General features: G+C 42.6%; 1 protein-coding gene across 1 annotated transcript in view; it reads right to left on the bottom strand.

Annotated features, from left to right (window-relative positions):
* Positions 1 to 16,890, bottom strand: part of LOC106589097 (regulating synaptic membrane exocytosis protein 3) — an 84,490-nt gene extending 67,600 nt beyond the window's left edge. The window contains exon 1 of the mRNA XM_014178788.2: positions 16,713 to 16,890. The gene's annotated coding sequence lies outside the window, so the exon portion shown is untranslated. The remainder of the gene's footprint in view (positions 1 to 16,712) is intronic.
* Between the last annotated feature and the right edge of the window lie 228 nt (positions 16,891 to 17,118).

Raw genomic sequence — 17,118 nt, 5'->3', positions numbered from 1 at the left:
CGCTCCTCTTTGGGTAGCCATGTCTTTTTATGTCTGCTGGTTTCTATTGCCAATCGGTGGTCACTCAGCCTGTACTTGGTAAGGATCTGTCTCTGCTTCATATCTCTGAACAGAGTAGAGATAATCAGCCATTTGGTCACTCAGCCTGTACTTGGTAAGGATCTGTCTCTGCTTCATATCTCTGAACAGAGTAGAGATAATCAGCCAGGTGGTCACTCAGCCTGTACTTGGTAAGGATCTGTCTCTGCTTCATATCTCTGAACAGAGTAGAGATAATCAGCCAATTCATATTCTCTGTTTAGGGTCAGATAGCAGTTTAGTCGGCTTTGGGATTTTTTTTCGTTTTTCCAATGTTGTAAATATGAGTCCTTTGATTGGTTCATGATTTTGTTTATTTGAATTCTTTCTTTTGAAGCAGTGCTGGTGTCGGCTTGGTTGGTGAGGTCCAACACCAGCTGACTGAGAGGGCTCGTTTCTGGGCTCAGCTCTTGGGTTTGAAGTGCTTTAAATTGCAGAAATCTATATCCACAGTAAAACAAGTCCTATATCGACATAACCTGAAAGGGCGCTCAGCAAGGAAGAAGCCACTGCTCCAAAACCACCATAAAACAGCATGCATTATTTGGTGTTCTACGTTGTACACGGAGGATATTTTTGCTGAATTCTGCAGAGTCTCAATTTGGTGTTTGTCCCATTTTGTCTCCGATTCTCCCACTACTTTTTATAGTTAGTTCTATTGACCCATGACTGTTGTAATCAGGTAGGGTAATTAGGGTAATTAGTGTAATTAGGGTAATACTCACGTGTTTCACACACACTCACACAGTATGCATGGTATGCTGCATACACACAATCATACAGTATACACGCAAACAAGTATTTCACACACTCAGCAAAAAGCAAACTAGCTCAGGTCAACAAGTACGAATGACAAACACAATGTCTCTCTCTCTCTCTCTCTACTCTCTCTCTCTCTCTCTCTACTCTCTCTCTCTCTCTCTCTCTCTCTACTCTCTACTCTCCCTCTATCTCTCAATCTCTTTTTCTCTACTCTCTCTATCTCTCTTTCGGTCTTTCTGTAAATTCAATTCAATTTCAATTCAAGGGGCTTTATTGTCATGGGAAACATATGCTAACATTGCCAAAGCAAGTGAAGTAGATAATAAACAAAAGTGAAATAAACAATAAAAATGAACAGTAAACATTACACTCACAGAAGTTCCAAAAGAATAAAGACATTACAAATGTCATATTATGTATATATACAGTATCGTAACGATGTGCAAATGGTTAAAGTAAATGGTTAAAGTACAAAAGGGAAAATAAATAAATATAGGTTGTGTTTACAATGGTGTTTGTTCTTCACTGGTTGACCTTTTCTTGTGGCAACAGGTCACACATCTTGCTGCTGTGATGGAACACTGTGGTATTTCACCCAGTAGATATGGGAGTTTATCAAAATTGGGTTTGTTTTCTAATTCTTTGTGTATCTGTGTAATCTGAGGGAAATATGTGTCTCTAATATGGTCACAGGTTAGGAAGTGCAGTTAAGTTTCTACCTCATTTTATGGGCAGTGTGCACATAGCCTGTCTTCTCTTGAGAGCCAGGTCTGCCTACGGCAGCCTTTCTCAGTAGCAAGGCTATGCTCACTGAGTCTGTACATAGTCAAAGCTTTCCTTAAGTTTGGGTCAGTCACAGTGGTCAGGTATTCTGCTACTGTGTACTCTCTGTTTAGGGACAAATAGCATTCTAGTTTGCTCTGTTTTTTTGTTAAATCTTTCCAATGCAGCTTCTACACCTGCATTGCTTGCTGTTTGGGGTTTTAGGCTGGGTTTCTGTACAGCACTTTGAGATATCAGCTGATGTAAGAAGGGCTATATAAATAAATTTGATTTGAAGTAATTTCTCAAGATTTGGTTGGGTCTAATTGTGTTGCTGTCCTGGGGCTCTGTGGGGTGTGTTTGTGTTTGTGAACAGAGCCCCAGGACCAGCTTGCTTAGGGGACTCTTCTCCAGGTTCATCTCTCTGTAGGTGATGGCTTTGTTTTGGAAGGTTTGGGAATCGCAGAATTCTGCATGCAGAGTCTCAATTTTGTGTTTGTCCCACTTTGTGAATTCTTGGTTGGTTGGACCCCAGACCTCACAACCATAAAGGGCAATGCATTCTATAACTGATTAAAGTATTTTTAGCCAGATCCTAATTGGTATGTCGAATATCATGTTCCTTTTGATGGCATAGAATGCCCTTCTTGCCTTGTCTCTCAGCTCGTTCAAAGCTTTGTGGAACTTGTGGCGCTGATGTTTAGGCCGAGGTATGTATAGTTTTATGTGTGCTCCAGGGCAACAGTGTCTAGATGGAATTTGTATTTGTGGTCCTGGTGACTGAACCTTTTTTGGAACACCATTATTTTTGTCTTACTGAGATTTACTGTCAGGGCCCAGGTCTGGCAGAATCTGTGCAGAAGATCTAGGTGCTGCTGAAGGCCCTCATTGGTTGGTGACAGAAGCACCAAATCATCAGCAAATAGTAGACATTTGACTTCAGATTCTAGTAGGGTGAGACCGGGAGCTGCGGACTGTTCTAGACTCAGGTTTTCTGGGTCTCTATGTTTTGGGTTGGACAGGTTTATTTCTGAGGTTTTTACATTCTTCATCAAACCATTTGTCTTTGTTGTTCATTTTCTTCGCTTTTCTTTTTGAAATTTCTAGATTTGAAGCTGAGAGGTCAAATATACTATATATATACTATTACAGTGGAACGTTTTGTCCAGGAAGTTGTCTAAAAGAGATTGAATTTGTTCTTGCCTAGTTGGTTTTTTGGTAGGTTTCCACACTACAATCCTTCCATCTATAACATTTCTTAATATTACTCAGTTTCTTTGGCTTTGATGCCTCATGATTGAGTATTGCTCTGTTCAGGTAGACTGTGATTTTGCTGTGATCTGATAGGGGTGTCAGTGGGCTGACTGAACGCTCTGAGAGACTCTGGGTTGAGGTCAGTGATAAAGTAGTCTACAGTACTACTGCCAAGAGATGAGCTATAGGTGTATCTACAATAGGAGTCCCCTCGAAGCCTACCATTGACTATGTACATACCCAGCATGCAACAGAGCTGCAGGAGTTGTGACCTGTTTTTGTTGGTTATGTTGTCGTCGTTGTGTCCAGGGGGGCATATGGGGGAGGGAATGCTGTCACCTCCGGGTAGGTGTTTGTCCCCCTGTGTGCTGAGGGTGTCAGGTTTTTGTCCAGTTCTGGCATGTAGGTCGCCACAGACTAGTACATGTCCCTGGGCCTGGAAATTATTGATTTCCCCCTCCAGGATGGAGAAGCTGTCTTCATTAAAGTATGGGGATTCTAGTGGGGGGATATAGGTAGCACACAGGGGGACATTTTTCTCTGTTAAGAACATTTCCTTTTGAATTTCAGATGTAAAATGTTCCTGTTTTGATTAATTTAATAGAGTGGGTTAGGTTGGCTCTATACCAAATTAGCATAACCCCCTGAGTCCCTTCACTGTTTCACACCTGGTAGTTTGGTGGATGGGACTACCAGCTCTCTGTAACCTAGAGGACAACCAGTGGGTCCATCTCCTCTATACCATGTTTCTTGTAGGATGACAAAGTCTTTATTTCCAATTTCTTTGATGAAGTCTGGGTTCCTGCTCTTTAGGCCAAAGTAAAATATTCCAGGATGAGATAGTGAAGGCTTTGTGTTCCATAAACTGTCCAATGTTGTTGGGCGTGTGGTTTGGCCTCGTGTATGAGTGGGGGTTGGGCCTGTTTGCCTGGTCACGACCTGATATGTGTGACTTCCATGTTGAGGCCCTCTTTGCGGGGGTGGGGTGCATGGGGTGGGCAGGATCGGCATAGGTCTGATCTGAGGGGGCCTAAATGGGGTGTGGGCATGGTTGACTTGGGGGGGGTGTTGATTGGTTGGGGTGGGGGTGTGTATGTGGCTGGTGGTGTTGTGGTCTGGATGTAGGTCCTCTCGGCGTGGGTCCTCTATGTGTAGGTCTGGGGGGGGGGGGTTCCCGCAGGTCTGGGAGGGGTGTAAGTTGATCTGTTGCTCCTGTATGAAGTGTTCGGTCTGCGGTTGAGAGCGATGTCCTTTAGAGTCCGGGCAAAGGTGGGCACTGCTGCCTTGAATAGGTGGACCTGGTCATAGAGGCTGTTCAAGTCCAGGGTGGAGTGGTGGGCCAGGAAAACATTTGGTTTTGAGGCACAGTCACGAGAAATACTTGCGTTTACATGCTGTATGGTAGCAGGGTGGAAGTCTTTTCATGGTAGCAGGGTGGAGATAACCACTTGTGCATTTGGGAAAAGTAGAAGAAGCTTTTTCAATCACTCCCTTCAGTGCTGTGGCCACCCTTTCCTGCTGTGTTCTCAGGTGGTTTGTGCCTGTGTGTATTATTATGTGGCTGGGTGAACCTAGTTGGTCCTCAGACAGAAGGTCTAGGGCGCGCTGGGTGTTTGGACACCAGAGTTTAGACACACTGTGTTTGGGAAAAAGTTTTTTTTCTTGTATATATTTCCCATTTGAGTCCATAAGGAGTACAATCTGACTCGGGGAACAAAACATCGATATTTTGGGTCTATGGCTAGGAAACTCCCCAGACCTTAATCCCATTGAGAACTTCTGGTCAATCCTCAAGTGGCGGGTGGACAAACAAAAACCCATAAATTCTGACAAACTCCAAGCATTGATTATGCAAGAATGGGCTGCCATCAGTCAGGATGTGGGCCAGAAGTTAATTGACAGCATGCCAGGGCGGATTGCAGCGGTCTTGAAAAAGAAGGGTCAACACTGCAAATATTGACCCTTTCCATCAACTTCATGTAATTGTCAATAAAAGCCTTTGACACTTATGAAATGCTTGTAACTAAACTTCAGTATTCTATAGTAACATCTGACAAAAATATCTAAAGAAACTGAAGCAGCAAACTTTGTGGAAATTAAAGGGCTTTGACACGTCAGTGCTAATTGAAGTTGTATCAAGCTTGGCAGCTTTAATTTAGCATTCAGTCCTTATAAAGTAATGTCATGTATTTTTCTTCTTGGCTTTTGGAAATAAAATATAGCTTCAGACTAAACATGACTCACTCGGTTCCAGGTTGGATGGTGTTTTCAGGTTTCGGTTGTTTTCCAGAGAATTTGCTGTATAGCGTTGGAATAATAATCCTTGGTAGTTGTAAACCTTCCAGGTGATTCCGTAATTCCGTCCAAAATCAGGTTGTAGGTTTTGATTTGGAGTGAAGGTTATGTTGTAGAGGGTAGCATCCTGTATATGTCCTGGTGACATAGTGAAGGTTGTGTTGTAGAGGGTAGTATCCTGTATATGTCCTGGTGACATAGTGTTGTAGAGGGTAGCATCCTGTATATGTCATGTGACATAGTGAAGGTTATGTTGTAGAGGGTAGCATCCTGTATATGTCCTGGTGACATAGTGAAGGTTATGTTGTAGAGGGTAGTATCCTGTATATGTCCTGGTGACATAGTGAAGGTTATGTTGTAGAGGGTAGCATCCTGTGTATGTCCCTGACAAAACAAATCCAAGTTTATCTAACTCTAAATCTATCTTTTTTCAAGAACATGCTGAAAAATGCAGGAGCTCATCTGATCATGACCTCACTCTCTCTCTGTCTCATACAATCTGGATCAACATCAGTAAGAAGGAAGGAGGATGAAAATAATGCATGTGTTTGACCAAAATTACTGCACTATATAAGGGAAAGTGTGCCGTTTGAGATTCAACCAGAGTGTAATGCCATCCCCAATAAGGAACTTCCTGTTTATTCTATAATCCAGTGAAGTATGAACTCCATGCAGTAGGATACACACACACACACACACACACACACACACACACACACACACACACACACACACACCCCTCCATATTACGTGTCTTTGTGTGGTGTCGCTGGGGATATCAACCCCCACTGCTTTAGTCAAAAGGTCAACCTGTCCCAAACCTCACCAAGAGGGAAGCGTGTGAGTCGCTGGTCAGCTTAAATACAATGGTTGAGAATTTGAGTCAAAAAGGTCACATGATACAGGTCAAAGGTTACTGGACTGACTTCTGTTTTGGAGAGAGAGAGACAGACCAACTGGTTGCCCTCTAGGTTACAGAGAGCTGGTGGTCCCATCCACCACACTACCAGGTGGTATAGAGGAGATGGACCAACTGGTTGCCCTCTAGGTTACAGAGAGCTGGTGGTCCCATCCACCACACTACCAGGTGGTATAGAGGAGATGGACCCACTGGTTGCCCTCTAGGTTACAGAGAGCTGGTGGTCCCATCCACCACACTACCAGGTGGTATAGAGGAGATGGACCCACTGGTTGCCCTCTAGGTTACAGAGAGCTGGTGGTCCCATCCACCACACTACCAGGTGGGTGGTATAGAGGAGATGGACCCACTGGTTGTCCTCTAGGTTACAGAGAGCTGGTAGTCCCATCCACCACACTACCAGGTGGTATAGAGGAGATGGACCCACTGATTGCCCTCTAGGTTACAGAGAGCTGGTGGTCCCATCCACCACACTACCAGGTGGTATAGAGGAGACGGACCCACTGATTGCCCTCTAGGTTACAGAGAGCTGGTGGTCCCATCCACCACACTACCAGGTGGGTGGTATAGAGGAGATGGACCCACTGGTTGCCCTCTAGGTTACAGAGAGCTGGTGGTCCCATCCACCACACTACCAGGTGGTATAGAGGAGACGGACCCACTGATTGCCCTCTAGGTTACAGAGAGCTGGTGGTCCCATCCACCACACTACCAGGTGGGTGGTATAGAGGAGATGGACCCACTGGTTGTCCTCTAGGTTACAGAGAGCTGGTAGTCCCATCCACCAAACCACCAGGTGGGTGGTATAGAGGAGATGGACCCACTGGTTGCCCGCTAGGTTACAGAGAGCTGGTAGTCCCATCCACCACACTACCAGGTGGTATAGAGGAGATGGACCCACTGGTTGCCCTCTAGGTTACAGAGAGCTGGTGGTCCCATCCACCACACTACCAGGTGGGTGGTATAGAGGAGATGGACCCACTGGTTGCCCTCTAGGTTACAGAGAGCTGGTAGTCCCATCCACCACACTACCAGGTGGTATAGAGGAGATGGACCCACTGGTTGCCCTCTAGGTTACAGAGAGCTGGTGGTCCCATCCACCACACTACCAGGTGGGTGGTATAGAGGAGATGGACCCACTGGTTGTCCTCTAGGTTACAGAGAGCTGGTGGTCCCATCCACCACACTACCAGGTGGTATAGAGGAGATGGACCCACTGGTTGCCCTCTAGGTTACAGAGAGCTGGTAGTCCCATCCACCAAACTACCAGGTGTGAAACAGGGAAGGGACTCAGGGGGTATGGTAATTTGGTATAGAACAGATCTAACCCACCCTATTAAATTAGTCAAAACAGGAACATTTTACATCTGGCTAGAAATTAATAAAGAAATTATCTCAACAGAGAAAATGTCCTCATGGTTGCAACCTATACACTAGAATCCCCATACTTTAATGAAGACAGCTTCTCCATCCTACCTATATCCCCCTACTAGAATCCCCATACTTTAATGAAGACAGCTTCTCCATCCTACCTATATCCCCCCACTAGAATCCCCATACTTTAATGAAGACAGCTTCTCCATCCTACCTATATCCCCCCACTAGAATCCCCATACTTTAATGAAGACAGCCTCTCCATCCTACCTATATCCCCCCACTAGAATCCCCATACTTTAATGAAGACAGCTTCTCCATCCTACCTATATCCCCCCACTAGAATCCCCATACTTTAATGAAGACAGCTTCTCCATCCTACCTATATCCCCCCACTAGAATCCCCATACTATAATGAAGACAGCTTCTCCATCCTGGAAGGGGGAAATCAATCATTTCCAGGTCCAGGGACATGTACTAGTCTGTGGTGACCTAAATGTCAGAACTGGACAAGAACCTGACACCCTCAGCACACAGGGGGACAAACACCTACCTGGAGGTGACAACATTCCTTCCCCCATATGCCCCCCTGGACACAACTACGACAACATAACCAACAAAAACGGGTCACAACTCCTGCAGCTCTGTTGCATGCTGGGTATGTACATAGTCAATGGTAGGCTTCGAGGGGACTCCTATGGTAGGTACACCTATAGCTCATCTCTTGGCAGTAGTACTGTGGACTACTTTATCACTGACCTCAACCCAGAGTCTCTCAGAGCGTTCACAGTCAGCCCACTGACACCCCTATCAGATCACAGCAAAATCACAGTCTACCTGAACAGACCAATACTCAATCATGAGGCATCAAAGACAAAGGAACTGAGTAATATTAAGAAATGTTATAGATGGAAGGAAAGTAGTGTGGAAACCTACCAAAAAACAATTAGGAAACAACAAATTCAATCCCTTCTAGACAACTTCCTGGACTAAACGCTCCACTGTAATAGTGAAGGTGTAAACTTGGCAGTAGAAAATCATAACAGTATATTTGACCTCTCAGCTTCCCTGTCAAATCTAAAAATGTCAAAATGAAAACCGAAGAAAATGAACAACAATGACAAATGGTTTGATGAAGAATGTAAAAACCTCAGAAAGAAACCTGTCCAACCCAAAACATAGAGACCCAGAAAACCTGAGTCTACGCCTTCACTATGGTGAATCACTAAAACAATACAGAAATACACTACGGAGAAAGAAGGAACAGCACGTCAGAAATCAGTTCTTACGTCAGAAATGGAAGAATCCATAGACTCTAACCACTTCTGGGAAAATTGCAAAACACTGAACAAACAACAACACAAAGAGTTATCTATCCAAAATGGAGATGTATGGATAAACCACTTCTCCAATCTTTTTGTCTCTATAACAAAGAACAAAGAGCAAAAACATATACATGATCAAATACAAATCTTAGAATCAACTATTAAAGACTACCAGAACCCACTGGATTCTCCAATTAACTTGAATGAACTACAGGACAAAATACAAACCCTCCAACCCAAAAAGGCCTGTGGTGTTGATGGTATCCTCAATGAAATGATCAAATATACAGACAACAAATTCCAATTGCCTATACTTACAGAGATGCAGCTTAAGCCCCACCCTCTTCAACATATATATCAATGAATTGGCAAGGGCACTAGAACAGTCTGCAGCACCCTACTAGAATCTGAAGTCAAATGTATACTGTTTGCTGATGATCTGGTGCTTCTGTCACCAACTAACGAGGGCCTACAGCAGCACCTAGATCTTCTGGACAGATTCTGCCAGTCCTGGGCCCTGACAGTAAATCTCAGTAAGACCAAAATAATGTTGTTCCAAAACAGGTACTGTTGCCAGGACCACAAATACAAATTCCATCTAGACACCGTTGCCCTAGAGCACACATAAAACTTTACATACCTCGGCCTAAACATCAGCGCCACAGGTAACTTCCACAAAGCTGTGAACGATCTGAGAGACAAGGCAAGAAGGGCCTTCTATGCCATCAAAAGGAACATCAATTTCGACATACCAATTAGGATCTGGCTAAAAATGCTTGAACCAGTCATAGAACCCATTGCCCTTTATGGTTGTGAGGTCTGGGGTCCAACCAACCAAGAATTCACAAAATGGGACAAACACCAAATTGAGACTCTGCATGCAGAATTCTGCCAAAATAGCCTACAACGCAAAACACCAAATAATGCATGCAGAGCAGAATTAGGCCGATACCTGCTAATTATCAAAATCCAGAAAAGAGGCGTTAAATTCGACAACCACCTAAAAGGAAGCGATTCCCAAACCTTCCCTAACAAAGCCATCACCTACAGAGAGATAAACCTGGAGAAGAGTCCCCTAAGATAGCTTCTGTCAAGAGAAGACAGGCTGTGTGCCCACAAAACTGGAAACTGAGCTGCACATCCTAACCTACTGCCAAATGTATGATTACAGAGACCCACAAAGAATTTGAAAAGAGAGAGAGGGGGTGGGGGGGGGGGGGACAGGACAAGCTGCAGCTCTCAAGTGCATCAATGTTTTCCTCTCCAACATTCCCCCTCTCCTCCAACCTTCCCCTCTCCTTTAACCTTCCCCTCCTCCTCTATCCTTCCCCCTCTCCTCTATCCTTCCCCCTCTCTTCTATCCTTCCCCCTCTCCTCCATCCTTCCCCTCCTCCTCTATCCTTCCCCCTCTCCTCCATCCTTCCCCTCGTCCTCCAACATTCCCCCTCTCCTCCAACCTTCCCCTCTCCTCCAACCTTCCCCTCTCCTTTAACCTTCCCCCTCTACTCTATCCTTCCCCCTCTCCTCTATCCGTCCCCCTCTCCTCTATCTTTCCCCCTCTCCTCTATCCTTCCCCTCCTCCTCCAACCTTCCCCCTCTCCTCTATCCTTCCCCCTCTCCTCTATCCGTCCCCCTCTCCTCTATCCTTCCCCTCCTCCAACCTTCCCCCTCTCCTCTATCCTTCCCCCTCTCCTCCATCCTTCCCCTCCTCCTCCAACCTTCCCCCTCTCCTCCATCCTTCCCCTCCTCCTCTATCCTTCCCCCTCTCCTCCATCCTTCCCCTCGTCCTCCAACCTTCTCCCTCTCCTCCATCCTTCCCCATCTCCTCCATCCTTCCCCCTCTCCTCCATCCTTCCCCCTCTCCTCCATCCTTCCCCATCTCCTCCATCCTTCCCCATCTCCTCCATCCTTCCCATCTCCTACAATCTTCACCTCTCCTACAATCTTCACCTCTCCTACAACCTTCCCCCTCTCCTACAAACTTCCCCTCTCCTCCAACCTCTTCTCTCATATTTTTTTATCTCTAGGGCCCTCAAACTCAACTCAAAGCCAGTTCCACTCCATTTTTTTTATTGAGTACGTTTACATGCACACGAAGAATTAGATATTAATCTGATTATGTATGGAAAAAGCATGTAAATACATTAATCTGCTTGTCTTAACCGATGTAAGGTTAAAATCAAAGTAAACATTTGATGATTTTCTGAAGCAAACTTTCAAATTATTGGGACGTGTAAACAGCTTAATCGGCGTTCCAGCTGTGTATTTGATCTGCCAGCAGCTCAAGCCTCCCTCTTATGTATGAGTAAATTGAATACGGAAAAAAACTGAAAGTATGTATCATCTTACAAACGTTTTATCTTTCAAAAACGACGTGGCAGAATGTACTATTAACACATACTGAACAGCACACGTTATAGACAGAAGCATGCTACACGGCAAACCAATCAAAACTCATCATTTCAAGCCCATTCATTATCTCAGCCAATCATGGCTAGCGGGAAGTTCCCTGTCTTTTTCTCTGGCTAAACCAATAAGGCTCGTAATTTAACAACTGTATTCGTATTTACAGATGGAATACAAGTTTGTTATTAAGGCAAATGAAATTTCACATGTTCCAGAAGGTATTTCTGCTATAAAAATGTTTTTAAATAAACGTTAAAATGCATCTCCTGTGAAGTAGTGACGTGCGACATTCTGTACACCTAGTTTCCTGAAACGAGTCACAAATAGTTTTCACATACAAACTTTATATGTCTGAACTCTTGGCAGAGAGAAAATGGAGCAGGAATTGGAAGACAGAAAGAGAAGAAAGTAAGAGATGTAACTCAACCGCCGGCCCTCTGTTCTCTTTCTCTCTCTCTCTCCTCTTCCTTCTCCCTCCATCTCTCTCCAGGGGAGGAGATGCCTTTACTTCACAGAGTAAGCGAGCAACAAATGGCTACACACACACACACACACACACACACACACACACACACACACACACACACACACACACACACACACACACACACACACACACACACACACACAATCTTGCTCTCTCACTTTCTCTCTCTCTCTCTCTTTCACTAGGTTGAACATATCTTCAACCCAGCTAGCTTCTCACCTATGAAGACATTCAACCTAGCTACCCAATCCCTCCCTCTATCCCTCCTTATATCCCCCCTTGCCTCCCTCTATATCTCCCTCTATCCCCATCTATCCCTCCCTCTATCCCCCCCCCTCCATATTGGTGTGCATATATATATTGGTGTGGATATAAATATATATATATATTGGTGTGCATATATAAATTGGTGTGGATATATATATATTGGTGTGGACATATATATTGGTGTGGATATAAATATATATATATTGGTGTGGATATATATATTGGTGTGGATATATATATTGGTGTGGATATATATATATTGGTGTGGATATATATATTGGTGTGGATATATATATTGGTGTGGATATATATATATATTGGTGTGGATATATATATATTGGTGTGGATATATATATTGGTGTGGATATATATATTGGTGTGGATATATATATATATATATATATATATATATATTGGTGTGGATATATATATTGGTGTGGATATATATATTAGTGTGGAATATATATATATATATATATATATATATATATATATATATATATATATATATTGGTGTGGATATATATATTGGTGTGGATATATATATATATATTGGTGTGGATATATATATTGGTGTGGATATATATATTGGTGTGGATATATATATTAGTGTGGATATATATATATATATATATATATATATATATATATATATATATATATATATATATATATATATATATATATATATATATATATATATATATATTGGTGTGGATATATATATATATATTGGTGTGGATATATATATTGGTGTGGATATGAACATGGTTACTGTCAACAACAGAATGGCTTATTTCCTTTTTACGGTTTGAGTGCAAGTACCTGCTGAACTCTATAGTCAATCTCTCACGCAACGACCACCATTCATTCATGTCTTGAGCACAGACCTTCATACTGCTGGTCCAGCAACCAACAGACGGTAAAAATAAAAAACACACTTCAGGTGCCAGGATGTGGGAGAGGAGAAAGTTAATGAAACACTGGATATATGGAGGGAGGACATGGAGAGATGATGGGTTAAGATATGAATGTTATTTATGTTTCTAAAAGGGAATGTTTCTGTGTACTTCTCTGAGAAGACACGGTGGTCCAAAACATTGCTGCATTATTAAACGTCAGGGAACAAAAAAACCTGCTAGATAGAGAAAGAAAGAAAAGAAAGAAATACAAACTCAGTACTGGAGATTTGGAGGGTTGAAGATATCACTGATATGTACCCGAAGGGATTTGATTGTAAAGGTATAGACGTCTGGCAAAGACACACAGTAGTATAAATGTTGCTAGTTTTACTCCTTTAAATGGGTCTGATTCTCCCCACTGACACTCGGATATGTAGAGGGAGGGAGAGAGATAAGGAGGGAGAGAGATAAGGAGGGAGAGAGATAAGGAGATAGGGAGGGAGCCGGATGAGAAATTGAGGCCTAGGTAATGAACCCTCTAGCTACATTTACAATAGGCCTACTGGGACAGAGGATTAGGATACTCATGGAATAAAGTCTTTCTATATTTCTCCAGCAACATCATCTCATCATCTGTTTTATCTCTTTATTTCTCCAGCAACATCATCTGTTCAATCTCTTTAACATCAGACTTCCTTCTGTTCTGTCCTGCTCCATGTCCATCAGGCTTTTATTTATCTGTGTGTGTGTGTGTGTGTGTGTGTGTGTGTGTGTGTGTGTGTGTGTGTGTGTGTGTGTGCCTGTGTGTGTGCCTGTGTGTACCTGATCTTTCTGGGTTTTGTGGTGAAAATACATTTTGTTATCTACAGAGAAGTCTAGATTTTGTTATTCATGCCTGACTGCTGGCTTAGTGAAAATGTTGCTTGTTTCTACAGAGACAGTGTGTTGTGTTGTTTGTGTTTAGTGGTCTCCTCCTGTCTCTGGACTCTAATGCCAGTCTCTCCTCTCTGCCAAAGCTTCAGCAAGGCCAAAACACGCTGACATGAGGGAGTATGTCAGATGTTCGCACAGACAGACAGACAGACAGACAGACAGACAGACAGACAGACAGACAGACAGACAGACAGACAGACAGACAGACGTTTATACCTCTCAGCTGAGTTGTCTTCTCCAACCCCACAGTGTGTTTCTACAGCTAGTGTATTTGTATATACCCATCTCTAGGCTTGATTATGTGTTTTTAGTTATGCACAACACTGCAATCAAGCTTCCCCCACAGGGATATTAAAGTCATGACCTTATCTCAGTGTCTTATTGTCTCTCCTGGCTTACTGGTTGTCTCTCCTTATTGGATCAGTCTTATAGTCTCTCCTTATTGGATCAGTCTTATAGTCTCTCCTTATTGGATCAGTCTTATAGTCTCTCCTTATTGGATCAGTCTTATAGTCTCTCCTTATTGGATCAGTCTTATAGTCTCTCCTTATTGGATCAGTCTTATAGTCTCTCCTTATTGGATCAGTCTTATAGTCTCTCCTTATTGGATCAGTCTTATAGTCTCTCCTTATTGGATCAGTCTTATAGTCTCTCCTTATTGGATCAGTCTTATAGTCTCTCCTTATTGGATCAGTCTTATAGTCTCTCCTTATTGGATCAGTCTTATAGTCTCTCCTTATTGGATCAGTCTTATAGTCTCTCCTTATTGGATCAGTCTTATAGTCTCTCCTTATTGGATCAGTCTTATAGTCTCTCCTTATTGGATCAGTCTTATAGTCTCTCCTTATTGGAACAGTCTTATTGTCTCTCTTTATTGGATCAGTCTTATAGTCTCTCCTTATTGGATCAGTCTTATAGTCTCTCCTTATTGGATCAGTCTTATAGTCTCTCCTTATTGGATCAGTCTTATAGTCTCTCCTTATTGGATCAGTCTTATAGTCTCTCCTTATTGGATCAGTCTTATAGTCTCTCCTTATTGGATCAGTCTTATAGTCTCTCCTTATTGGATCAGTCTTATAGTCTCTCCTTATTGGATCAGTCTTATTGTCTCTCCTTATTGGATCAGTCTTATAGTCTCTCCTTATTGGATCAGTCTTATTGTCTCTCCTTATTGGATCAGTCTTATAGTTCCTCCTTATTGGATCAGTCTTATAGTCTCTCCTTATTGGAACAGTCTTATTGTCTCTCCTTATTGGATCAGTCTTATAGTCTCTCCTTATTGGATCAGTCTTATAGTCTCTCCTTATTGGAACAGTCTTATAGTCTCTCCTTATTGGATCAGTCTTATAGTCTCTCCTTATTGGAACAGTCTTACTGGCTCTCCTTATTGGATCAGTCTTATAGTCTCTCCTTATTGGATCAGTCTTATAGTCTCTCCTTATTGGATCAGTCTTATAGTCTCTCCTTATTGGATCAGTCTTATAGTCTCTCCTTATTGGATCAGTCTTATAGTCTCTCCTTATTGGATCAGTCTTATAGTCTCTCTTTATTGGATCAGTCTTATAGTCTCTCCTTATTGGATCAGTCTTATAGTCTCTCCTTATTGGATCAGTCTTATAGTCTCTCCTTATTGGATCAGTCTTATAGTCTCTCCTTATTGGAACAGTCTCACTGCCTCTCCTTATTATGGAATACATCATGGTGGAGGCATTTGTTTGAGCAACACAAACGAACGCCTCTAGTCGGTCATCTGAAAATCTGCTGGCCGAACTGTTTAGAAGAGTAGGCTACACTGGCTTAGTAAAAGATAACCTGTCGAGATAGATATGTCTACCCAGTGAGCACAAGACATTGAATAGATGTTGTTTCAACCAAAATGACGTATTTTCAACGTCTTTTGCTCACTGGTCAGGCTGTATGTCATGAGTGCGCACGGTAGCAGGTTTTATCTGAAAATAAATTATAACATTTCACAAAACAGCCTACATTTCGGATACCAATACTTCTGTTTTCTACGTCCCTAAAACCCTCATTAATTGAGGAGAAAAGCAACTGCAGATACATACATTGGTAACTGTAAGAAATTACTGAGTCTCCCTCATGAGCTTGTTCAGGAAAGACAGGCAATAGGCTGTGATCAATGATTAATATTTTCACTAGATAGATGGTGCTGTGATGGCGCCACCATGCCTCCATCTTGGCACTCAGCCACCATTGACATTTTCTTAGCTCACAAATTATAGTATGTGAGCTAAACACAAGAAGAAAAAATGACATCAAAATGTTTTCCTAAAAGTACAAATGATTGGGATTACTAATGTTACTGTCCACATTACAACAAAAGAAACACTTAAAAAGATGTAATTTTGTCCATGAAACATTTAATTGAAATACTGTAGAATTCAATTCATTTTTACGGAGGACTGCCCCTTTCCGGGGAGTAACAATATGGCCGACCAGTGGCTTCAAAGACTCGCAATGGCCAATACATAACAAAAAAAACTATCTAGGGTATGTATACACATCATTGGCTACGATTCCTTGCTGGTAGCAACAATACAACCATCCCTGATCTGATCATATTAAATGCAATGGCCTACGGTAAAGAATAATCCATAAAAAAAAAAAATAGAAATATTAGCATTAAACAAATCCAAACAGATAGAAACTAATTAAAAGCTGCAGGCTTTTTGCTTCTCCCAGTGTTTGTTTGCTGTACTATCCAGTGTTTTAATAAAACGTTTGGCTATGTTTATCCACTGCAGTCAAGCTATAGCCTATTCAGCAACAACAAACACAATTCCAAACGAGGTTTAATCAACATCAATATTATCATTATCACAGCGCACCATCTGTTCATGAAACCGGAGCAGGTGCCATATAAGGGAAACCACCCGGATCATTTCTTCAAATGAACATGAAATGCAGAATCAAAACAATTCCCTTACCTTTTACAGCTACGTGCGTCTAACGGACTGTAAATCGATTGTCAGAAGTTGTCAAATAACGGTTTGTTTCTGCTGTATCGTTAAGAATGTCATATTTTGGATTATATTTGGGTTTTGCTGCTGGTGCGGTGAGGATAACGATGCTTGTCAACGGTTCTCGGTTTGCTGGTGTCTCTGAATCCACAAGGCGCAGCGGGAGCAACTGGAGGGAGGGAGGGAGGGAGAGAGAGAGAGGGAGGGAGGGAGAGAGAGAGAGGGAGGAGAGAGAGAGAGAGAGAGAGAGAGAGAGAGAGAGAGAGAGAGAGAGAGAGAGAGAGAGAGAGAGAGAGAGAGAGAGAGAGAGACGGAGAGAGAGAGAGACGGAGAGAGAGAGAGAGAGAGAGAGAGAGAGAGAGAGAGAGAGAGA

Source organism: Salmo salar, chromosome ssa27, assembly GCF_905237065.1.
Source record: "Salmo salar chromosome ssa27, Ssal_v3.1, whole genome shotgun sequence".
Classification (NCBI taxonomy): domain Eukaryota; kingdom Metazoa; phylum Chordata; class Actinopteri; order Salmoniformes; family Salmonidae; genus Salmo; species Salmo salar.
The sequence above is the reverse complement of the archived record's forward strand: the minus strand, read 5'-3'. Positions and strand labels throughout refer to the sequence as shown.